This window comes from Gymnoscopelus microlampas (genome assembly GCF_963454915.1).
Source record: "Gymnoscopelus microlampas genome assembly, chromosome: 13".
Lineage (NCBI taxonomy): Eukaryota > Metazoa > Chordata > Actinopteri > Myctophiformes > Myctophidae > Gymnoscopelus > Gymnoscopelus microlampas.
In genome coordinates, this window is record NC_139950.1 from 51,302,039 (window position 1) to 51,328,481 (window position 26,443).

Here is a 26,443-nt window from a genome sequence, read left to right on the forward strand (position 1 = left end):
GTTTTGCTTCTGGTTTTGTTGGGGGTTCTGTTTGGTTTTGGAACCGCAAACGCGTATCGCTTAAATTCAGTGGTTCTCAAAGTGCGATCCTGGAACCCCCAGGGGTAAGCTGTGACTGTGTTTTTGCATTTTTCTATCACATCGTTAATGACCGATGCATGCAGGTCCTCGAGTTAAAGCTATCCATTTGTGTATAAATTATATGCCATTCTACTTTCTGTCTCTACTAATAAGAGAAACTACCATCTACCCCTAGTGTCTAACTCTCTGTCTGCTCTGTCTGTTGGGCATCTGTTTGGTCTAGTGTTTATTGAACAGTGTCCTCATCAATATTTCTTCACGGTTTAATTCTTCATTGTCTTGCATGCATGTTGATATATCTTTGTATCCATCTCTTTACAGTATAGTACGTTACCTGCGGAAGAAGCAGTGTCCAGCGGAGACAACCCAGCGTGAGGAAATCAGGGTGCCGGCACAGAAATCTTTTCCCGATGTAAATGGCGGCCATCCAAGGGTGAGTGCCAGGTAGAGCTGTGTTGCCGCCTAAGATACGACCCCTGCCAATCGATAGTCTCTTTTTGTGCCTCTTCCCACATACAGGCTTTTTGGCTGGCTTGTTAGGTTTTTTGATGCCAGGGAGAATGTTGAGTGGTGTTATTCTACGAGAAGATGCTGTGTGAGAAAACAAGAGGAGGCAATATTGTTATTAAAATTCATGAATTTATGCAGCATTGAATTCAATGAGGGACTAGATAATAGAATATGCCACAAACTACCATTAGAGCTATCTGTCTGGGCCTACAGACAGATAAACTACGCCACTACAGCCCCCATGATCCTAAATACCTCTTCTTATCATTTTGGATTTTACAGCTGGACCATTTCTCCCTGTAAAAGGCAGAAAACAGCAACTATTCTATAGGATGAACACAGTAGGACACACGGTTATACACGTCACATTCCTGCTGCTAATCATATGCTGGTGGCATAACAGATGGGCAGAGCTGTTGGGGTTCTATACATGCCCGTGTCTTCCTGACATTAGGGCAACTGCACCAAATGGCCTGACTCACAACACCTAAACATGTGGTACCACTTGACGTGACATGTTGATTCAGGATGAATCATTCCTAAGTTCCCTTACCTCGCCTAGCTTCTACCACAGAGCTAGCTACTATGTCACTCAATGAAACTTTTCAGAGTGGTGCAACTCAAAGTGATTCAAGAAATGATTGTTGTATTCTCCCCTCCATTCTGGATTTATAACCAAGTCCCTTTCAGTGGATAGTGATACAGTACATAATGCATGACAGGTTCGTTTTACCCTGCTGAGGATGTGTTCAGTACGAGAGGAACCGCAGGTTCAGACGTTTGGTCTGATCATCATCAGTTGTGATTGGATGTCACTCCCTCCGAAGTAGTGAGGGGACCAATCAGGGCCCAGTATGCTGATGTGGGGTGGCTCATCACCAGAGGATTTTTTAAAATAATTCAGACCTTGGAAATGCAGGTTGGCACAACATATTTTGAGATGGGGGTGGGGGTCCGCGGCTAAATTCATATCATTTTGGGGGTCCTTGACATGTACCACTGGCTTAATTCATACTCCATCATACAACGGTGTGGCGTGAATCAGGTTTCTGACCGGTGCGTCTCATTCAGAGGTCAGCCCTTCTCAGTGACGTGCACAGACATTTCGAGGGGCAGGTGCTCAAGTAAATTATACTTTCTTTTGTTGACTTGGTCTGCTCTTTTTTCCCTCTACACCTATACCTCTTTGCCAAAAATAGCCGATCTACAAGCCCACAACGCCTCGCAGCGCGAGGCGTTGTGGGCTTGTAGATCTGCTATTTTTGGCTTCCTCAGAAAAGCCAAAAATGCTAGGTTTCGAGTGGTTATGGTAAAAAGAAAAATAATTTCACATAAAGATTTGGCGGACCCCATGTAGTAACTCTGAGGACACCCTAGGGGTCCCGGAACCCCTGTTGAAGACCCCTGCTGTAAACTAAAAAAAAAAACTTCTTTCCCCCTTTTTTTCAAAAGGGCACTTCTGGTCAAGAGGGCAAAGGGCAGGACCTCTAGCACCACCTAGAGTCTATCTGTGCACGTCTCTGGCCCTTCTCACCGTGCTGGTAGAGACACAACGCTAACAAAACAACACAACTCTATTCCAACCGTTGACATGAATGCTTTCCTACAGAAACCCGGGGCTCATTTGTGGTTTTTCTGCAGCGCTAACCCAGTGGTTCTCAAACGTTTTCGTGTCAAGGACCCCCAAATTGACACTTATTAGCCCGCGGACCCCCATTTGAAATGATATGCCAGGGACCCCAATAAGAGAAGATTTTTTACTGCTCTAGCAGTGATTCTCAACCATTTTAATTTCAAGGACCCCCAGTTTGACATACATTAGGCTACGGACCCCCATGTAATGGCATTTCGATCTCTGGGACCCCAATTCCTATTGTAAAATCAATGTTAATGTAACTCTGAGAGTGTACAAATGGAACCAAATGGACCCGTTAGGGTCCATTTGGTTCCATTTGTACACTCTCAGAGTTACAGACACATAAGGGTCCATTTGGTTCCTATCCATCATTTAGCTGGGGACCCCCTGGAACCCCCACAAGTACCCCTGGGGGTCCCCGGACCCCACTTTGAGAACCAATGCGCTAACCTACAGCTTAGCAGCTGAAAAAATGCGGGTGCAACCGACCGCTGCATGGGCCAGGCCCGGGTTTGGTTCGTGTTGGCCTTCCCTGACTCCTCTCCTCTCCTCTCCTCTCCTCTCCTCTCCTCTCCTCTCCTCTCCTCTCCTCTCCTCTCCTCTCCTCTCGCCCGGCTGACCCGCCTGTGACCCGTCCTGTTCTCGTCATGCCTGATATTAGAAAAGTTTAATCATGGCCAGAGAGAGAGAGACATGCAAAGAGGATTAACATTCCTGGGTCTCCTACGCTCGCTCAGACGTTTTGCCCTTCTACAGCCCCCCCCCCCCCTCCCCTATACACCTTTGTTTGGGTTCTCACCCCCACATGTCTATGTCAGTGGTGGAAAGTAACTAGGTACTGTATTTAAGTACAGTTTTAAGGAGCTTTTACTTTACTGAAGTATTTCCAATTTTTTGTACTTTTACCTCTACTCCACTACATCTCAGAGGCAAATATTGTACTTTTACTCCACTACAATTATTTGACAACTTAACAGTAGTTACTAGTTACTTTGTAGATTTTGATTATAATTACAAAACATACTTTAACCACTTCAGCCCTATATACATTCACACATGCGTCGCGATGCGACGCATTGTGAGCTTGTAGATTGGCTATTTTCAAATGGCCGAAATACAGTACATTTTATACATTTGAAAACTTGTGACATGGGACATTCTATGAGTACTTTCTACTTTTCATACTTTAAGTATATTTTGATGGGACTTGGACAGGGGCCATTTTTGAATTGCAGCCTCCTGAAGGTGTATCTTTAGGGCAGTTTTGAAAGTGAGTAGGGTTTTACACTCCTTTACTCCTTTTGGTAGGGCGTTCCACATTTTTGATGAATAGCATGAGAACGCGTTAATTCCCTTTGTTGAGCCAAATCTGGGTTGAACATGATTTGTGGAGCTTCCTCTGGTGTTATGATCATGGACTTCATTAACAATTTGACAAATACAGGGGGATCCCAATGTTATGGTATATCTTGAAGACCAGGCCCATAGCAAGTTGCTGTACTCTGTCCTCAACCCTAAGCCATCCAATCCTAGCAAAATGAGCAGGGGTTAGATGGGTTTTGTGATTGAGACCAAGAGGTAGCCTCACAAGTTTGTTTTGGGATGTTTGGAGCCTTGTTTTTAAGGCCTTGGAGGTGTTGTGATACCATGAAGTGCATGCATAATCATAATGACCTTGTATGAGGGCCCCTGCAAGAATCTTCAGAGTATTCTTACTGACTAGACGATCAATCCTCCACAAATAGCGTGTTGTTTGGTTGACCTTTTTGATCGTTCTTTCGGCGTTTTTGTTACCGGAGAGGTTTGCCTCCAAGATAGAACCCAGGTAGGTAATTTCCTCCTTTCTTGTGATAACATCATCACCCACTTTGATCGTGAAACTCTCAGCCTTGCTAAGGTTAGGACTGGACCCAAAAAGGATGGATTCAGTTTTACCCAGGTGTAATGAAAGCTTGTTGTCGGAGAGCCAGATGCAGATCTTGTTGAGTTCAGTGCTGAGAATTTTCTCAACCTGCAGCATGTGCCTGTCCGAGACCAGCAGAGCCGAGTCATCTGCGAACAGGAACAGTTTGCAGTCACAAGCTGAAGACATATCATTCACATATATCAGGAACAGTAAAGGTCCTAGTATACTTCCTTGAGGAACACCACAAGTCACTGGGAGGGGAGGGGACTGCGTTTACTTCCACCACTTGCTCCCTCCCTTCCAGGTAGGATCTCATCCAGTTTGCCGACGTATCATCAAAACCTATTTCTTTGAGCTTATTGATCATAATTGGGTGATTAACGGTGTCAAAGGCCTTCTGGAGGTCCAGCATGACCATGCCGCAATATTTGCCCTTGTCGACATCTTGTTTGATAGAGTCGTTCAAATAGAGAAGGCATGTGTCAGTGGAGTGGTTTGTTCTGAAACCAGATTGGAATTTGTAAATTACATTGTTCTTGGCAAGATACTTATCGACCTGTTCATAGACTATTTTTTCCATGACTTTCTTTAAAATATATGTATTCAAAGATTTGCACACATTTTCATGATTTTTCAAAAATAGCAGATCTACAAGCTCCTAGCGTGTTAAGTGATCACCACATCATCACCTAGAGGAGCTGGACGGGTCCAACAGGTCGAAGAGATATGGTCCAGCTGCCAAAGTTGACAAAACATGAACAAACCTCCAGAGCTCTGGAATTTATTTAACCAACAACTAGGCTGCAGTGAGAAGTTGAAACATTTACAAACGTCAACATTAATTCAGACGACACTCTCATTACAGACGAGCTGGATGTGGCTAATCGCTTAAAAATCTTCTTTACAACTATAGCCACAACACTGGTAAAAAAAAAAGATTTACTACTCCATTCACTGCCTGGTTAAAGTGTTTGGGAAATATTCTGTATCTTGACTCCTGTGTTTTACTATGTATTTTTGGCGAAACATGCTATTTTAATTTTAGTAAAATCACTCGGATTTGCTGGCAGTGGCTTGACATTATTCATAAAAAAGATTTAATAATCATCCAAACTCGTTGTTGGCAGGCTGAGCCAAACTCGTCCATGGCAGGCAATTTAACACACTGCCCTCTCACTCTGGACTTTATTGTGTAAAGCACATCCAAGCATTCTACCAAAATCTAGGTGTACGCAAAGAGGATTTTAAACTCACCATGGTGACAACTGATGATGTGTTTAAAGAACTGAGCGCCCCCGAAAACAAAACAAGGCCACACAAAAAAGGAAGCATATTAGACCCTGGCAACTACCGCCCTATTTCTATTCTTAGTTCTATCTCAAAAGTTATGGAAAAAAATGTTAAAGGTCGAAACGTATCTTGCTGAAAAAAATATTTACGAATTCCAATCTACCATCAGAACATCTCATTCCACTGACACATGCCTTCTCTATTTGAACGACCACATCAAACATGAGGTGGACGCGGGCAAATACTGCAACATGGTCATGCTGGACCTCCAAAAGGCATTCGACGCGGTAAACCACCCTATACTGAAGCTGAAAGCAATCGGTTTTGTTACCTGCTGCCAGTTCCCAGCCGCTGCCAGTTCCCACCTGCTGCCAGTTCCCACCTGCTGCCTCCCCACCTGCTGCCAGTTCCCACCCGCTGCCATGTCCCCACCAGCAGGTTCCCACCTAAGGCCACTTGAGACAACTTGTGGCCACCTGATGCCACCTGAATCCAGTCCCCATCCGATGCCACCTGATGCCAGTTCCCGCCTGACGTCATGGCTGCCAGTTCCCACCTGATGTCATGTGGGAGTTCAGACTGTTCTGCACCGTACTGAATAACGGCTAGCTTACATAAGGTCTTCATACTAGGACTCAAGTCTAAGATGAACAGGTCTCCACAAAAGAGCATGACACGATCTCCAACCCTGCAACAGCGCATATAAGACATCTTAGACGGGCCTTTCCCCCTGGGCTCAACCTTCTTCCAGGCGAAGGTTTTTGTATTGAACTTCCACAGACCATTGAAGGTCTCGTCGCCACCAAATACGTACAGCTCTCCATCGTAGGAAAAGGCTTCGTGAGCCGAGTGTTTTTCAGGAAGAGGCGGTGCAGAAGCTGTGCTGCTCAGCCAGCAGTTGGTCTCCGTGTCAAACACTCTGACGTCGTTGTGGTAGTCCTTGACCCACAGGCTCACCTGGCCCCCGAATACAAACATCTTTGTCCCGATGATGGTGGCACAGTGCTCTGAGGAAGCAGGTGGCAGAGCTCCTCTGGTGTTAATTAAAGACCAGACCATCGTGGTGGTGTCCAACTTGTAGGTGTCATTAGTGAACCCAGTCAGCTTGTATCCTCCATGGACGAACATGACCTTCCCAAAGACACAGGCTGAGTGGTAGCACCTCGCCTCCGGAACAGTCCCAGAAACCTCGGTATTCAGCCATTTGAGGGCGTTGACGTTGAACGCATACAGCTGATTATCATGAATGAAGTTCTCCCCCCAGATGTAGACGATGTCCTCTACCAGCGCAGCCGAATGGCCTACACGTATGTAGGGAACCTCAAAGGGGAGCTCTCCTCGTCTTCCAGTTGTCACCGTGAGCAACTTGTCCCAGCGTAAAGCCACTGTGTGGAAGATGTACACACAGAGCTGAGTGTCCGGGATCAGGTGAGGGAGCCCGAAGGGCCCTCCGAAGAAGTATAGCCGGTGTCCTAGGCTGACCAAAGCATAGGTCCCATTTGGTCGTGTCAGAGGTACCGTCCAGCAGAACATCTCTCCCAGCAGTATGGATCGATCTTCTGTTGAACCGTAAAGGACCGTTATACTGAGATCTGCTGTTGAACTGTAAAGTTATGGACCTCTTTACTGTGATCTTCTGTTGAACTGTAAAGTTATGGACCTCTTTACTGTGATCTTCTGTTGAACTGTAAAGTTATGGACCTCTTTACTGTGATCTTCTGTTGAACTGTAAAGTTATAGACTGATATTGTGTGCACTGCATGTATATTGGTTCGGCCGCACAAACCGTCATGCAAAGTTTGGTCCAATCACACAAAGGCAACAGTTGCTGATAAGATATGTGCAGATCTTTTTACAGAACAGGGTTTCTAGCCCTATGCCAAACCACTGGCCATTGCTGGCCATTGGAAAGGAAAGGGGTGGAGTTGGTTTGTTAGTCCTCTTCCCTAAACCTACTGTCCTCCAGGTAATGGATTACAGACTGACACAACATGAGACCAGACAGGCTTAAGGTCGTGTACAAGCTGTCCCGGCACGTCAAGCCCAACCAACTCCCGTTACCATGTAGATGGCAATTGTCTAGAAATCTACCACTGCTGGCAACACGAGACAGCCAGTGAATACTACATAGTGTATATACTGTATATTAGGGGTGTTCGATATGGCGATAGATATCGTCGCGACGATACTATGTCTCCACAATATGCTTTTTTAGAGATATCGTATCTATCGTCATAGAGTGTGCACTCACATTCTATGATTTGCAGTTCTTTTTTTTTGTAATGATTTGTTTATTGACAATACACAGTGTATACATCATATCACATTTCTTTTCTTTTTTCTTTTTTGCAAACAAGACAGAAATAAAAAGACAAAGAATAAAGGAAAAGACATGATACACAAAACTACAAAAGGAAAAGGACAAAAAATACAAAAACAGACCCCCCAGACCCTCCCCCCACCCCTTTCCCAGAATGGTACACTACTCAACCCTCAATAGACTCTTATTTTCCTCTTTTCACAACACAATTCAGACAATTTCCAATACAATAAGACAAAAACAAAAAGTCAGAGGAGAAAGAAAAATCAAGAATTAGGAGATAATGATGGAAGAACATCAAGGAAATTACCCCAGATTTTCTGATATATTGCAGGATTTCTTCTTACATTATATAATATCTTCTCTGGTGTGCAATAAGATGAAAGCTCATTTAGCCAATGTCTCTGTGAGGGCGAATTTTCAGATTTCCAATTAACTAGAATAACTTTCTTCGCGGCTGTACTGGCGAGTGATACAAAATATTTTTTATTCAAGTTTATATTAAGCAGACTGACGTCCCCCAGTAACCATATTCTTGGGTCATGTGGTACGTCAAATTCTACGACCTCTGAGACACTGGACAAGATGAACTTCCAATAATCATCTATGCATGGGCAACTCCATAACATATGAACCAGGTTACCTTCTGATATTTTACACCTTTGGCACATAGCAGAAACATTCCCATCAATCTTGTGCAATCTGAGTGGAGTAAAGTAAGTTCTATGAAAAATGTTAAATTGCATCTGTCTATGTTTCGTAGAAATCAACACTCTCTGGGATCTCTCTAAGATGTTTTGCCAATCCGGGTCATCATAAGTGCATCCCAAGTCTGTCTCCCATTTATGTTTAAAAGTCATCGCATTATAGATCGGCAGATTTTTGTTTAGAATATTATAGATGGAGGATGTTAGACCTTTGGTAGAGGTAACAAGTGTACTGGTCATGTGGTCTTCCAAAGGGGATCTGTTTGGGATATTTGGAAAGTCTGTAGATTTTTCTTGAATCCAATGTCTAATTTGGAGATATTTAAAAAGGTCATGCCTAGGAAGGTTAAATTTGGACGATAATTGTTGAAAATTAGCCAATATGCCTTTATTATACAGATCCCCCACAGTACTGATTCCATTATTGACCCATCTTTTCAGTATACCATCAGCTATGGGGTATGGAATATTAGGGTTTCCCCACAGAGGTGTCAGTCTCATCAGAGAAGTATCTTTTCCTAATAATTTATGGGACTCCTGCCATGCTTCAAAAGCGCTCAATATTATAGGATTTTTTGTGATTTTGGAGAGGGTTTTCTTAGAGCCCAAGAAAGGGGCGACCTTCAAGGGAGTTTCACCAAGCTCTAACTGTTCTATGTGCAGCCACCTGACCTCACCAACCTCAGGATGCAACCACGTCCACAAAGGGCGGAACTGCGAAGCCAAATAATACAATCTAAAATTAGGGAGACTTAGGCCTCCCTTATTATAGGGAGCTTGGAGTGTGCTTAATTTGACACGTGGAGCTTTGTTCTGCCACAAAAATGTGGAAAGGGGTTTATTAAGATCCCTAAAAAACCCTTTAGAAACAGACAATGGGATGCACTGAAACAGATAAATACATTTTGGTAACACATTCATCTTAATCGTATTCACTCTACCAATTAAGGACAGTGGCAAGTCAGTCCATCTTTGAACATCGATTTTAACTCTCTCCAATAGATTCAAATAATTGTCTTTAAAAATCTTATCACGCTCTTTTCTAATTTTTATACCTAGATATTTGAAACCACCAGGACAAGTTTTCAGTGGATCGATAAGTTGTATCCTGTGTATTTAAAGGAAGAACCTCACTTTTGGTTAGATTTATTTTATATCCTGAAGCTGCGCTGTACTCCTGTAAACACTGGAACAGTGGAGGGACTGAATCGGCTAAATCAGTCAAGTAAATCAATACGTCATCAGCATATAAGGACAGCTTGTGTTCAATTGGACCAAATTTAACACCAGAAATGGCTTCATTGGCTCTGATTGCAAGGGCAAACGGCTCGATGGCGATCGTAAACAACATGGGAGAGACGCAACAACCCTGTCTAACTCCTCTAGAGAGTAAGAAGGGGTCCGACATGAGCCCGTTAGTAAGAATTTGAGCCTTTGGGGCATTAAAAAAAGTCTTAATGTATTTTATCATTTTTTCTCCAAAGTTCATTCCCTCTAGAGTCTGAAATAGGAAGCTAGGCTCAATTCTATCAAAACATTTTTCCGCATCCATTGATATTATTAATGTGGGCTCTTTTGTCCTCTGAGCAGCATCTACTATATGGAACAAGCGGCGAACATTATCTGACCCTTGCCTCTTTTTGACAAATCCTGTTTGGTCAGGATGGATTATTTTTGGCAAGACAAGCTCCAATCTGGTTGCAATCATTTTAGAGATTATCTTGTAGTCTGCATTTAAAAGACTTAGGGGTCTATAAGAGCCACATTTTTGCCTATCTTTGTCAGGTTTAGGTAATAATGTTATAGTTGCCAGTTCCAGAGTCGGTGGAAGGGCTTGTCTGTCCAATGCATCCTTAATCATATTTGTCAAAGGGGGTAGTAATTTATCTGAAAATGCTTTGAAATATTCAATTGGAAAGCCATCTGGTCCAGGGGCTTTATTATTTTGTAGAGAGTTAATGGCCAGGAGAACCTCCTCCTCAGTTATATCAGCATCTAGCCTTTCTTTATCCTCAGGAATGATCTGAGGGAGAGGTACGCCCTCCAGAAAGCGCTCCGCAGCAGCATTAATGGTGCCGTGATCAGATTTATATAACGTTTCGTAAAAGAGTTTAAATTCAGCATTAATCTCTTTTGAGCCAGTCAGAACACTGCCCTCTTCGGTAACAATGGAGTGAATAATCCTGTCTGCATCTTCCTTTTTAATCTGCCATACTAGGAGTTTACTTGTTTTATTTCCATATTCATAATTCATAATAGTGATAATTGGTCCTAGCCAAAGCAGCCTCCGCCTTATTAGTGCACAAATTATTGTATTGAATCCGTTTTGAAGTCAAAGTATTAAAAACGTCCACTCTATTAGACTGAGAGTGTTGCTGTTCCAGCATTTTGATTTCTACGTCCAATTGCAATAGGGTTTCTCTCTTTTCCCTTGATTTATGAGCACTGTATGATAGAATACATCCTCTCATGTACGCCTTAAGACTTTCCCAAATATTGGCATGAGAAGCCGTGTTCAAATTAGCCTCAAGAAAGTGATCAATTTGGGTGTTCATAGAGGAGATAAATTCCGGATCTTTTAACATGAATGATTTAAATCTCCATCGAAATGAGGAAGGTCGTGTAGTCTCCATTTTCCAAATCAATTTTACTGGGTTATGATCAGATAATGCAGCTGGTAAATAAGCACAGCTCGTAACCCTTGTAAGTATATTTTGTGGAGCTAGAAACATGTCGATCCTACTGTAACTTTTTTGGGAATTGCTATAAAAGGAGTAGTCCTTACCATTGGGGTTAAGTGCACGCCAAATGTCACACATTCCCAAGTCCTTCATACCATGATTCAGCACCAAGGCTGCCCTGGATGGTGTGAGTGTCTTTGGCTGCGAGCGGTCGGCTGCCGGCGATAAAACCAGGTTGAAGTCCCCTCCGACAAGGCACTGGCCCTCGACTGCTGCTAGTTTCAAGAGAAGATCGCTAAAAAATGATGGATCATCATGATTGGGACCATATATGTTTACTAATGTTACCCTGTTTGAATTTAAAACACAGTCTAAGAGCAAGAATCTGCCATTCCTATCCTTTTTTACTGAGTTCAATTTGAACATTATGTTTTTGTTTACAAGTATGGCAACTCCCCGTGCACTAGTAGTATAAGAAGAGAAAAAGACGTGGCCGATCCAGTCCCTTCTTAGCTTCATATGTTCCAGATCTGTAAGGTGAGTCTCCTGAATGAAGGCAACACCTGTGGATAATTTCTTTAAATAAGTAATTATTTTCTTCCTTTTGATTGGAGAGTTAATTCCCTTTACATTCCAGGAGACAAAATTTAGTTCACTAGTCATTTAAATGAATATGGAGCATATCATACTAATAGATTCCCAGTCAGGAGCACAGCGCAAAAGGATTCCAACAATGTACAGTGAGCTATAAATCAGGTATTGTGTCATGAACAAGGTGCCGTAGCTATTAGAAGATAATAGAAAGCCAAAGTAGCGACCATTCAAAACCCCAGGAGCCCATGAAATATCCCCAAGAAAACAGAAAAACAGAAAAACAAGCATTAGATGGGCTACTCTTACCTAGTGTAAGGCTGCCCTCACAGTTACTAATCATTTCTCTAAATACCAACCTCAATATAAAACAAAAATAGAAAAAATTAAAATAAAGTAGTGAATTGAAGCCTCCTTCAGACAAATCTGCAAACAGACCATATAATTTTCTTTGGGAAAAAAACATATCCACACTTCGCCTCACGGTGGCGCCAATTACCCACACACTTTTTAGAAGAAAAAACAAAACAGGCCGAATCTGGCATTGCAGTCTTGCATCATCACCGTGCAGTGTGCAGACATTCTTTGCATTCCAAACTCGCCCCTCCCCCCCGCTCCCAGCTAAATCTACACAACGCACCACAGAAGTCAAGTTAGTCCCCAGAGTAGTTTAACTAATCGGCTTAGCAAAAAAATAAAGCAAGCACAAGTATGCATATACTGTATAACTGTTATGTGCATCAAAAAAGTACAACTATATAAATTAAAGGAGTGAGGAGTAGTGGGCAAGCTGGCAGGCCAAGAATATTAAGTGAAATAATAAATCCAGTCATTCCAGTTACTTTTAAAGTTATTAATTCTAAAATCAAATCTTATACTATAAGAAAAGTAGTCTAAATGGGCCTATAAAATGTCAAGTGTAATGTAGATGGAGGCTTCATCACTAACAATGTCACTCAGTAAATCACAGCATCGGTCATAAGTATTCCCCCCCTCCTTAACAAAGCAAAAAACAGATCAACGTTTTAAGACATATTTAGTATCTGAAAAGTTAAATTCAAGGCTAATTCAATATCAAAAACAACAAATCCTCCATGTCAGGGTATTTTTTGTAACAGGAAAAGAAAACAAAAAGAGAAACGTAAAACAAGTAACCTAGCGGTGGAACAATCTTGAATAGACCAACAACCTAATAATACATACATTTGAAATATACATATACATCATTTTGCAAGTTGTTAGATCAAAAATAAAATGAAAATCAGGTAGAGCCAGTATAATAACAAAAAAAGTGTAAAGTGGTGACCCAACATATAAACAAAAAAAATAGTCCTTACTGTATATAGTCTAATTTTAACAAGAAGGGTCCCCCTCTATGTGCAAAGTAAGTCAAGTAAAAAAAAATGTCTATAACAGGAAAAAAACAAACATTGTAAAAATAGTTATTTGACTTACTCCCAGTCCTTTTTCAGGAAGAAAAATCCCGTGGCTGTCCTGTCATAATGTCCGCTAGGTTTAACCTGTTGAAAAAAGAAAGATCCTGACAAAATACTTTTTTAATCCAAGGTCTTCACGAAGTCCTCCACTTCTTCTGGTGTGTTGAACCACTTGACCGCTCCACCGTGGGCCACGCGCAATTTTGCTGGATGATATAGGCGATAGTCAGTGATGTTTTTATCCAGCAACAGCTGTTTTGCAGCCTTGAAAGCATTCTTCTTGCGTCGCGTCTCGGCGCTGCAGTCAGGGTGGAGATATATTCTTCTCTTGTCGAGGAAGACTTCTTTCATCTCTCTAGATCGGTGGAGAATCTTTTCTCTGTGTTTGAAGTTAAGGATTCTTGTGGCCTGGTCTTGTCCTCAATGGGTTTACCCAAGTGATGACAGCGTTCAACGACAAATGTGGTCTCAAAGACGATAGGGTTGAGGACCTGTGGAATAATGTGTTCCAGGAACGCAGTGGGGTCCCGACCTTCAGCTTTTTCTGGTATATTAAAAATAACCACATTATTCCGCCTACTTCTGTCCTCATAATCATTCAATTTAATTTCCGCGTCTCCCAACTTCTTCTCAGTTTCACCCAGTCGGAGAAGAACGTCCGCCATGTTGTCTTCATTCGCAGAAACGCGTACTTCCAATTCTCCGACTTGATCTGATACAGTTGTTAGAGAGTTCTCGATTGTCTTGAGAGCCAGTTGAATGTTGGATGTTTTGTCATCAATCTGTTTAGACAAATCATCTTTGCAATCACGTATCGCTTTCAACACTGTCTCTAACGTTAGTGGTCCATCACCGTCCGCCATTGTTTGGTACGATGTGGCGTCGTTAGAATCCTCCGACAAAATAGCCTTCTTGCTTCTGAGGTTGTATGGATCCATGCACCGAGCGACGAAATAATCCAACTATTGTTCTGTTAGTTGAGGTTTTTTAAACAAAATATAACATTTTTGAGGTAACTGTGAGGCAAACCGTTGGAGCTCACAGACGCATGACCGCCCTCGTCAACAGCCAAACCGGTCTCATCTATGATTTGCAGTTCTATACCTTAATTTATACTTCTGTAGTACGACGGTTTCGTTCACCAAAAATAGCAGATCTACAAGCTAACAACACGTCTCGACCGCACGTCCGGACCGCATTGATTGCTTTAAGATCTGTTGTGTTCATCAGACAGGCTCCCTAAGTCCCCGCCCCCTTTCTTATTGGCAGCAAGGCGATCGTCGCTCTTGTCAGTCTGCACAACAGCAGTAATGGACGGAGAGTCAGGCTCATTTGGATATTCCAAAACCGACACGGTGCAAACTAAAGTTAATTGCAAAGTTTGCAATGTTCGAACGTCACTCAATATAACTTTTAACCAAACGCGGGTGAAACAGCGACGGTGTCCCTGCATAAAGAGTGCGCGCACGCACATGGATCGACGGACCTCGCGTATCGATTAAAAACAATAATTCGTACCCTATACCTCTATGTTCGTACCTCGCTTACAAAAGCTTATCAACAATGCAGAAATACTCACAAGCTCACAACGGGTCGCAAAGCGACGCGTTGTGAGCTTGTAGATCGGCTATTTTCAAATAGCCAAAGTATATAGGTATAAAGTGGTTAATGCGTGTTTTGTAATAATACAAATCTACAAAGTAACTAAATTGTAGTGGAGTAAAATAACAATATATGCCTCTGAGATGTAGTGGAGTAGAAGTAAAAGTACTGAACATTTAAGATAATCCAGTAAAGTGAAAATTCCTCAAATTTGTACTTAAGTACATGTACTTTGTTACATTCCACCACTGACTATCAGATGTTCTGTCTGAAGCAGTCTGTTACACTACTAACTCACCATCAAGCAGCCTACACTGAATGTCACATGATGCAACAGCTGGATAAAAAGGAATAGATTTGTGACAAATGCACATTATATTTATTACATTTATCTGCTTGATCTATGGGTGTTATTTTATACGAGTGATATGTAACATCTGATCTGTTTATGCATGTTATTATATACGAGTGATATGTGACATGTTGGACTGTATGAGCTATATGGACATTTCCAATTCACGTGAGGGTAATGGGTCTGATCAGGGGATGATTGAATGATTTGGGCCACCCGACGTTACTAATAGAGGGTGCAGCACAGGGGGGAGGGATCGAACAAACAAACCTGTGTACCGGTGGGAACGGGTGGAATCAAGAGGAGATCTCCTGGGCGCCAGCCTTACTGTTAAAGACAATGTTTTAACTTAGTTTGAGCTGCAGCCAAGCATTAGGAACGGGCGAGCCCTGTGGAGAACGGACCGTATCGTTGCAGTGCCGTGGGGAATCGTCAGCTGGATTAGTGAATGAACCGCCGGTCGCGGAGAGGATTCTTACGGCGCCGCGGGTGAGACAAATCCATGTTCTGTTCCGGTGGATTACAGTTTAAGGGGTACCCCGAGTCTTAATAGTTGGACCGTCAGTGCGGAAGAACGGTTACGAGTCGTTTGGAATCTAAGGAGCTAATAGACAATCTCGGGACCGCGGACAGAAGCGGCCGTCTCAAAACTTAACGCGGGACTGTTTATTATTCTCTCGTAAAACGAGTAAGCGACCCTCCGTGGTGGCGTTCTGACTCTTTGTGTTATTGTTTAAGTGTGAACTTGTGTTTTGAAGGATCAAAGTACTTTTGGGAATTGTTTGGGGTGGGAGGGGCTTTTGAAATAATTATTGTTTGTTGATTTGTTTATTTATTTGTTGTGTAGTAGGGAAAGAGACAGGGACAGTCTATTTCAAGCCAGTGTATTATTTATTTACTGTTTGCCCTGTTGAATATTATTTTGTGGCTTAAAATTACATAAAGTAATTCAGTTTAAACCTACCGATCCTGTTGTTTTCCTTTTAGTTAATAATTTCCCTTTCTAAGCAAAGGGCCGATTGTTACATGTGGTGGCCCGTACGGGGATCAAGGTTTAAAAAGTAACTGAGAGCCACAATTTAATAGTTGTTGTAAAAGGGTAAAATAAAATAATACACTGTAAAAAAAACATCTGGGTGAAAACGGGAAAAAAGAAAGGGAAAATCACAATGGAACAAAAGGGGGGAAAAGAAAAACAGGTAGTAGAGGCGGCAGGCGACTTGGAGGGAAGTGAGGGCCCTAATGTCAAGGTACAGCGACACTTGGCTGTACTTAAGGACAAGCTGCAAGCCTGCGAGAAGGAAGTGCAGCGGGGGCGGGGTGACTTTGTAGAAGCAATGGAGAGTGCTATTAACAGGGAGGAGGTCCTACGGGGGTACCTAGATCGGAGAATGGCAGAGATTGAGACTCTCATCATAACCTCCGTGGAACAACTCCAGCAAGAAATGGTTAAATGGTTTAGGAGGAGGGATGAGAAGTGGAACAGTGAGATGGCGCAGTTGAAAAAAATCAATACGCCACGCCTAAGGTCCCAAACTCCGCCTAAGCCAGAAAGTCGTTCCAAGGGAACAGGTACTCCTCAAGGTCGTCCCACCAGTACTCCCTACAGTCAGCCCACCCGTACAGCTCAGGGGCCACCCACGATTTCCTCCCATGGCCTGCCCTCCAGCAACTGCTGGAAGAAGATCAACCGGCAAAGCGCCTCACAGCCACTGCCCAACCTGTCGTCGGCGCAGATGTGTGAGGCTGTGCCGAGGTTACCATCGAGGGGCGGTGAGGGTATCACTCTGGGATCCCGAGCCCGAAGCGTCCCACCGGGGGTGGGAGGCCTGTACCAGAAGTGGCCATCGGGGTTAACCCTTGCGAGCCTAGCCAGGGCTCAGAGGGCAGATCCCGAGGTCCGAGCTCTACGGGAAGAGATACACCAGTCCGACCAGTGGACAGACCGCATTGGCTATGAGGAAATCCAAGGAATCTTGTATCGAAGGCAGCCTTCCAAAGACGGTGGACGGAAATATCAGGTGGTGGTGCCCAACAGCCGGGTCCACTGTGTCCTGGAGTATTTCCATAATCGCCCCACGGGTGGTCATCCAGGGCGGCTAAAGACACTCCTTCGAATCCTTGAGGTGGCCTGGTGGCCGACGGTCCGCAGAGACGTGTGGGAGTACGTGAAGAGGTGCCACGTGTGTCAGCAATGCAAGCCAGGAAATGGTAAGCCGCCCGCCCTACTGCAGCCCACTCGAGTAGACCGGGCAGGAGAGTCCCTGGGGATCGACCCGACGGGGCCATTCTCGAGAAGGGATAAAAGGAACACCATGCTGCTGGTCACCATTGACAATTACAACGAGTGGGCCAGGGTCAAAGAAATTACACGAAGGGGGGGTGTCTCTCAGCCTAGACAAGCCAAATATTATGAGGTCCGGCGGAAACATGGCCAGTTCAAGCCGGGTGATTTGGTCTGGGCGAGAACGCACTCACTTTCAAAACCATCTGACGCAAACTCGTCAAAGCTAGTGCCCCCGAAATGGTCAGGTCCAGCTATAGGACGAATCAGATAGGCCCTGAAAATTACTGAGTGAAATGGAAAGTGTTAAAAAGTGGATACATTTTAAATGTGGTCAACCTCAAACCCTCCGTTGGGAAGACTTGAAAATTAGCTTCCAGCTGGGGGGGGGGGGGACTGTGACAAATGCACATTATATTTATTATATTTATCTGCTTGATCTATGGGTGTTATTTTATACGAGTGATATGTAACATCTGATCTGTTTATGCATGTTATTATATACGAGTGATATGTGACATGTTGGACTGTATGAGCTATATGGACATTTCCAATTCACGTGAGGGTAATGGGTCTGATCAGGGGATGATTGAATGATTTGGGCCACCCGACGTTACTAATAGAGGGTGCAGCACAGGGGGGAGGGATCGAACAAACAACGGGTGGAATCAAGAGGAGATCTCCTGGGCGCCAGCCTTACTGTTAAAGACAATGTTTTAACTTAGTTTGAGCTGCAGCCAAGCATTAGGAACGGGCGAGCCCTGTGGAGAACGGACCGTATCGTTGCAGTGCCGTGGGGAATCGTCAGCTGGATTAGTGAATGAACCGCCGGTCGCGCAGAGGATTCTTACGGCGCCGCGGGTGAGACAAATCCATGTTCTGTTCCGGTGGATTACAGTTTAAGGGGTACCCCGAGTCTTAATAGTTGGACCGTCAGTGCGGAAGAACGGTTACGAGTCGTTTGGAATCTAAGGAGCTAATAGACAATCTCGGGACCGCGGACGGAAGCGGCCGTCTCAAAACTTAACGCGGGACTGTTTATTATTCTCTCGTAAAACGAGTAAGCGACCCTCCGTGGTGGCGTTCTGACTCTTTGTGTTATTGTTTAAGTGTGAACTTGTGTTTTGAAGGATCAAAGTACTTTTGGGAATTGTTTGGGGTGGGAGGGGCTTTTGAAATAATTATTGTTTGTTGATTTGTTTATTTATTTGTTGTGTAGTAGGGAAAGAGACAGGGACAGTCTATTTCAAGCCAGTGTATTATTTATTTACTGTTTGCCCTGTTGAATATTATTTTGTGGCTTAAAATTACATAAAGTAATTCAGTTTAAACCTACCGATCCTGTTGTTTTCCTTTTAGTTAATAATTTCCCTTTCTAAGCAAAGGGCCGATTGTTACAGATTATCTATCAGCAGCATAAAAAACTAGACGCGTCACAATTGGCAATTGCAAAGTGTGGTTGCGCCGACGCCGGTCGGGACTCGAGTAATACGCCGGGAGGAATACCGTCGGAGACTGCGCCAATTACATTGTCACGTCACTCCTGAGATCACATTTTGAGAGGATCGATCTCCCAAAATGCATGTTTTTGCATCAAACGGTTACATTTTGCGCATTTGTGGCGCCCCCTATGGATCAAAGTGGAAATGCTTTTGGGGATTGGTTTAGTATACCACCCTTGACATGTGATTCAATTTTGGGATTGACCGGACGTTTCGTTCGTGATTTATGGCATTTTTCATCAAACGGGCCCCTCCCGCTAACTTTGGAAGCCATTTACGGACGAACGGTACGGACTATCAAAATGCCGCTTGGATAGGTTTATCGTATGGGTCCATAGATCACGTGTACCAATTTTTGTGAGATTTGGAAAAAAAGTTGAGGAAAAGGAGCAAAAAATGTGTTTTGAAGAAAATTCTAAATGGCGGAAAATCTATCCTGACGCAAATGGGTGTGGCCTATATGGGGAGATGCGTTGTGCCCCAAGGAATCCAGGGAAAAATAAATTTTGATTTTACGACCTACGGTTCAAGAGTTATAGGCCAAAAGGTAAAGTGGGCTGTTATAGCGCCACCATGTGGCCGACTGGTGTGATTATTTTCTTAATAATTTTGCAAGAAACTATTAACCTCCCCTCCAAGTCTTGTAACTGTAGCCTTTACGGTTTCCGAGAAAAAAAATACTTGAATGGGAGTTTTTGCAATTCCCATTAAAGTGGATGGGGAAATTTAATGCACAAATAAATCAATATCAAAAAATCTATCCTGACGCAAATGGGCGTGGCCTATATGGGGAGATGCGTAGTTACCCAAGGAATCCAGGTGAAAGGAAATTTTGATTTTAGGACCTACGGTTCAAGAGTTACAGGCCAAAACGTAAAGGGGGCTGTTATAGCGCCACCATGAGGCCGAATGGTGTGATATTTGTTTAAATAATTTCGGACAAAATTATGAACCTTCTCTCCAAATCTGGTAACTCTAGCTCTTACGGTTTCTGAGAAAAAAATACTTGAATTAGATTTTTTTCACTTTTACATTAAAGTGGATGGGGAAATTTAATGCACTAATAAATTAATATCAATTAAACTATTCAACCAATGTCTTAGCAAAATACAAGCGCACGATTCCCGTTCAAGACGGTCATTTTGATATATGGCACGACATTAAAAAACTGTGGGAGGAGATGCGGTTTGAAATAGAGTTTATCTATAAAGATATAAAGAAAGTGTATAGAGTACTATAGTGTGGTTGCCCTGTTAGGGCAACCACACTAACTAATATTATACTGTATCTATCTATCAGCAGCATAACAAATATATATAATATCTATATATCTATCTATCTATCAGCAGGATAAAAACGAATATTATATCTATCTATCTATCTATCTGTCTGTCTGTCTGTCTGTCTGTCTGTCTGTCTGTCTGTCTGTCTGTCTGTCTGTCTGTCTGTCTGTCTGTCTGTAGCATAAAAACGATTATATCCATCTATCTATCTATCTGTCTGTCTGTCTGTCTGTCTGTCTGTCTGTCTGTCTGTCTGTCTGTCTGTCTGTCTGTCTGTAGCATAAAAACGATTATATCCATCTATCTATCTATCTATCTGTATTTAGCCTGTCTGTCTGTGAACACATTAATTAATAAGATATGATGATTCATTATATTATATAATATAATCATTATACGTGCCCCATGATCATATCTTATAAAATGTTATAATCATATAATATAATGAATCATCATATATGTTATTAATAATCATAAAATAATAATCCTAAAACAAACATAAAACAATTATGGTGATATATATTGTCTATCGTGATATTTCTTGAAAAATATCGTGATTTTTCAATATCGAACACCCCTACTGTATATACAGTATTGATACTGTTAAATAGTATTCACCGGGGACCATATATGCATGGCAGGGGTCGTGTCCATTCCCCCCGAGTCAAACCAAAGAATGCATACCATTTTTGAAACGTTATTTCATTTTTATAGTTTCTGCAGATGGCAATGCGCCGTGCGCTTGTAGATCTGCTATTTTAAAGATTTTTTTGGAAGCCTTTGAACTGTGAAGTTATGGACCTCTTTACTGTGTGCACTGCATGTATATTGGTTCGGCCGCACAAACCGTCATGCAAAGTGTGGTCCAATCACACAAAGGCAACAGTTGCTGATAAGATATGTGCAGATCTTTTTACAGAACAGGGTTGCTAGCCCTATGCCAAACCACTGGCCATTGTTGGCCATTGGAAAGGAAAGGGGTGGAGTTGGTTTGTTAGTCCTCTTCCCTAAACCTACTGTCCTCCAGGTAATGGATTACAGACTCACACAACATGAGACCAGACAGGCTTAAGGTCGTGTACAAGCTGTCCCGGCACGTCAAGCCCAACCAACTCCCGTTACCATGTAGATGGCAATTGTCTAGAAATCTACCACTGCTGGCAACACGAGACAGCCAGTGAATACTACATAGTGTATATATACTGTGTATATACAGTATTGATACTGTTAAATAGTATTCACCGGGGACCATATATGCATGGCAGGGGTGGTGTCCATACCCCCGAGTCAGCCAAAGACTGCATACCATTTTTGAAACGTTATTTCATTTTTATAGTTTCTGCAGAGAGATCTGCAAGCTCACAACACATGGCAATGCAATTCGCCGTGCGCTTGTAGATCTGCTATTTTAAAGATAGTTTTTGGGAAGCCTTTGGAAGCTTGCTTTTATTTTTCCTTTTTTTTTTGTTTTGTTTTTTCTGAACCTGAATGACCTTGACTCAGCCACCCTGTATCTTGATGGCACCAGATCCTTCCTTTGCCTGTGAAGGCTTCCTTTGCGTGTTCCATGTGCGAACGATGTGATAGAACCTGCCAACAGGTTCCGGCAAGTGCCTCATATCCCAGTTCCTTCCCATTGGAGGATGATCAGGATTGACGTTTCCTGGCATATAATATTCCTGCTTTCCATCTTGCACCCATTCTAGATACAAATACTGCATCGGCTGATGCTTGGCAGCTCTTTGAATACGACCAGGAACTGCGTCTGGTCTGCAGCTCGTGAGCAGATCGCCAAGCCAGTCTGACACCCTCTTACCGGCATTCTTGTCACGTTGGCGTTCGTCATCGGTGTAGAGCACACAGCTCTCAGCAGTCTCCATCTTATCCTCTCCATCCTTGGCCCCTTCATACCATTGATCGTACACCTTTATTTTCACCATATTCTTCTTGCCTCTAAAAAGTGATACAAAATGTACTGCTAGTCACGGACAAGTCTGATAGTGTACCAGTCCCTTTTTATAGACCAAATGACATCACTGCTACATCACTGGAGCTCAACCAATCTGGCGTCCGCATGTAGAACGGGTCACATTGGTGTGAACCTCTTTACTGTAATCTGATAGTGCACCAGTCCCTTTTTATGGACCAAATGACATCACTGCTACATCACTGGCAGAAGAAGCGATTCAAAGACCAACTGAAGACCACACTGAAGAGAGGCCGGATCAAACCCTCTTCACTGGAGGAACTTGCTTCCTGCCGCAACCTCTGGCGTTCTCACTCCACACGGGGAGTAGAGTATATGGAAAGTCAGCTCACAGAACACCGTGCAGCAAAGCGTGCAAAGAGGCATGCCCGCAAAGCCACCCCTGCTCCCGTCAGTATCGCTTTTACATGCCGGTCTGCAACCACAACTGTGGATGCAGGATCGGACTATTCAGCCACCAGAGGACTAATCCTATATACTATACCTATATACTATATATTTGTGGACTCACAAATAGGAGAAGATGGTCATCATCGGACACGATGGACAACCACAAGCAAGCAAGCAAGTGTGTGGGCCTCCCCGGTGCCATGTCCTACTGTATAATGCATATGACTATTATGTCTGCATGCGCTACTGTACATGTACAGTAGCATTCCGTGTGCCGCGCGCTCTCTCTCTCTGCGCGGACAGCTAGTGGCTAAAAGGCCGTATTTCACCCGGTAATGTGTTTGGGCGGGGAGATTAGCGGCGGGTTAGCACGTTCCGCTAACCCCCGTCCGTCACCTAACCCCCGTCCCGTTCCCCTTTTCTCCGCTTGTGTGTATGCACCAAGGGCCCAGCATCTACCTTTGAAATTGAGTCTATATAGGAAGTGATAGTTCATATGAATGGCCTGTAGTTTCACTCTTTAACCCCTGCTGGTGTCAGGAGAAATAGCTCTCAATGCAATTGGGTGATTTTGCCGAACTTTAGACTTGATTGTATTACCTTAAAGGACGACTTCACCCATTTTCAATATCTTCCTATAATTGGTCCTCACTAATGCTCATGATAAAATGGTACAATTATTTTCTAATCAGTCTGTGTCTCAGAGGAGGGCCGTAGACGGTTCAGAAACCCGTCTACCATTGACATCATCGATGGGGAAACCAAGCTAATAGAAACTGCAGGCTTTGTATTCCTGGAAAGTTGCAATGCAATAATAGATCCCATTGTTCTCGCCTTAATACAAATCTGAATCAAAAAATGATTGAAATTATGAAATCTTTTTGGAAAACAAAATCCTGCCTAATGATGATGTCACTGGTAGACGGGTTTCTGGACTGTCCACAGCCCTCCTATGAGACACAGACCAAGTAGAACAAAATGGTATCATTTTTATCATGAGCATTAGTGAGGACCAATTATATGAAGATAGGTTGAAAATGGGTGAAGTTGTCCTTTAATAAACATTGTCATGAATACTATATGCTTCCAGTCGCTAGTTTAAAGTCTCCTTTCAATCATCATGATATGCGTTTTGGTCAATTTTGGTCCCATTTATTTTAAAATTGACGATAAAGTAGGCTATGCTCCAGGAGGGGTGGGATGATTTGATTGACAAGCTACACGACCAATAGCATTCATTTCCCGTCCCCGCTCTTGATTGACAAGCTACCCAACCAATATATAGCATTAATTTCCGGTTGCATAGGATATGACGCCATTTAGAGAGATGGCGGATTTTTCAGCAATTTGAAATGGCTGAAAAATAGGCTTCATTCACGGTCTGTAGGGTCTATCGGGCGTAACGCCGTCCATTCTTTTTTACTGTCTATGGCAGGGGTCTTCAACAGGGGGTCCGGGACCCCTCGGGGGTCCTCAGAGTTACTACAGGGGATCCGCCAAATCTTTGTGTGATAGGATTTATTTTTTTACATTAACCACTTGAACCCTAGCATCCCTTTTTCTGAGGAGAAATGTAGCCAAAAATAGCCGATCTACAAGCTCACAACGCCTCGCGCTGCGTGTTTCGCTAGCCAATCACAGTCCTGAATTTGCAAGGTCAGCCAATCACATTACAGCTAGTGGTGATGACACTAGCTGTAATGTGATTGGCTGACTTTGCAAAAGTATAGATTTGCATTGACTGGAAGGGTTAGGGTTGTAGACTGCGTTGTAGACTATTGGCCAATCACGGTGCAGGATTGGTCAGTGTCCAAAACTCACTTATAGGGGGCGGTTACACCGCCCCAAAAAATCACACCCAGTGTGAAGTGAGCGGTGTGTGGTCATCACAGTGGTCATCACAGTGATGGAAGCTCACTTTTTAAAAAAAAGTAGTTTTTTTGAAGTGGCCCTATTTATAGGTTATTAATTTCATCATGTGTCTCGCTAGCCAATCACAGTGCTGAGCAAAGGGTGTGAATAGAGTCAGCCAATCACAGTACAGCGAAATAACAGGGGTGTGCTATTGTTAGCCAATCACAGTACAGTGAAGGGTGTACTAATGTGGTGTCCCAAACCCACATATAGGAGCGGCTACACCGCTCAAAAAGTGTAATCGGTTAGTGAGTGCGCCTAGGGAGCAAGAGGCCCTGGTTGCCCCAGGTTCGATTCCAGGCCAGGTCAGCATATGTGTCGATGAAATGAAATTTGTCCCTGAGCAAGACTCTTAACCCCTAATTGCAGGTTCTCATTGGAAACAAGACCGCAAGGACTTTCATGAACGACCTGTTAAAAGGAATTATCCTTATCCTTAATCTGAAACTAAATTTAATACAATATAGAGGGGGTCCCTGCTTCATCTCTCTCTCAACTAGGGGGTCCCTGGCCTGAAAACGTTGAAGACCCCTGGTCTATGGTATGTACAGCTGATGGCGCGTAGAGTATAGACAAAAGTTTCTGTTTTTCTTCTCCGAGCTCAGAGGTTTTTCATAAAAGCACAGAATCTCAGGGAGCTTTGGTGCTGGTCATAACAGCAGATAAGAGCTGACAGCTTTTTGCTTCAGTCGTCCCATATCAGCCCACAGGTGGACGTGAGACGAGAGGGAGAGTCTGACCGCTATACGGCCCCCCTCCTCATCCACCCAGCCCGCACGTCATCTGACTGGGTGTAGCTGCTACTCCCCCCACACACACACACACACACACACACACACACACACACACACACACACACACACACACACACACACACACACACACACACACACACACACACACACACACACACACACACACACACACACACACACACACACACTCTCTCTCTCTCTCTCTCTCCAACTATTCACAGATGGAATATCTGGATAAATACACAGTAAAAAAACAGTGGTGTAAAGTAACTAAGTACATTTACTTACAGTAAGTGCTGTACTTAAGTACAATTTGAGGTACTTTTACTTTACTGGAGTATTTCCAATTGTCTATAATTTTACTTACTACTCCACTACATCTCAGAGGCACATATTGTACTTTTACTCCACTACAATTTTTGGAAAACTTTAATTACTTGCAAAAATATAATTTATTATGTTATAAAACATACATTATCCACTTTTGCCCTATTTTATTCCTAGGCTATTTGAAAATAGTAGATAATAGTACTCCCATTTATAGAGTTACAAATGGGAGTAATTACTCTAAGGATTGTACTGTGTATCCAGGGAGTGCAGGGACGTGCACAGATAGACTCTAGGTGGCGCTAGCCCTCTTGACCAGAAGTGCCCTTTTGAAAAAAAGAAAAAAGTTTACAGCAGGGGTCTTCAACAGGGGGTCCGGGACCCCTAAGGGGTCCTCAGAGTTACTACAGGGGGTCCGCCAAATCTTTATGTGATATGATTTTTCTTTTTACCATAACCACTCGAAACCTAGCATCCCTTTTCTGAGGAGAACTTTAGCCAAAAATAGCAGATCTACAAGCCCACAACGCCTCGCGCTGCGAGGCGTTGTGGGCTTGTAGATCGGCTATTTTTGGCAAAGAGGTATAGGTGTAGAGGGAAAAAAGAGCAGACCAAGTAAACAAAAAAAAAGTATAATTTACTTGAGCACCTGCCCCTCAAAATGTCTGTGCACGCCACTGACGGAGTGCGTATAGTAGAGGGGAGGGTCAGATATTTCACTCGCTCGTCATGGTCCGGCATATTTGACCCATGAAAGTGTTGGTGGAAAGTAACTATAGTAACTATAATACTCAGGAACTGTACCTCAAGTAAAAATTTTAGTGACATTATACATTAAACTTCAACTCCACTACTTCTCAGAGGAAAATATTATACTTTTTACTACACT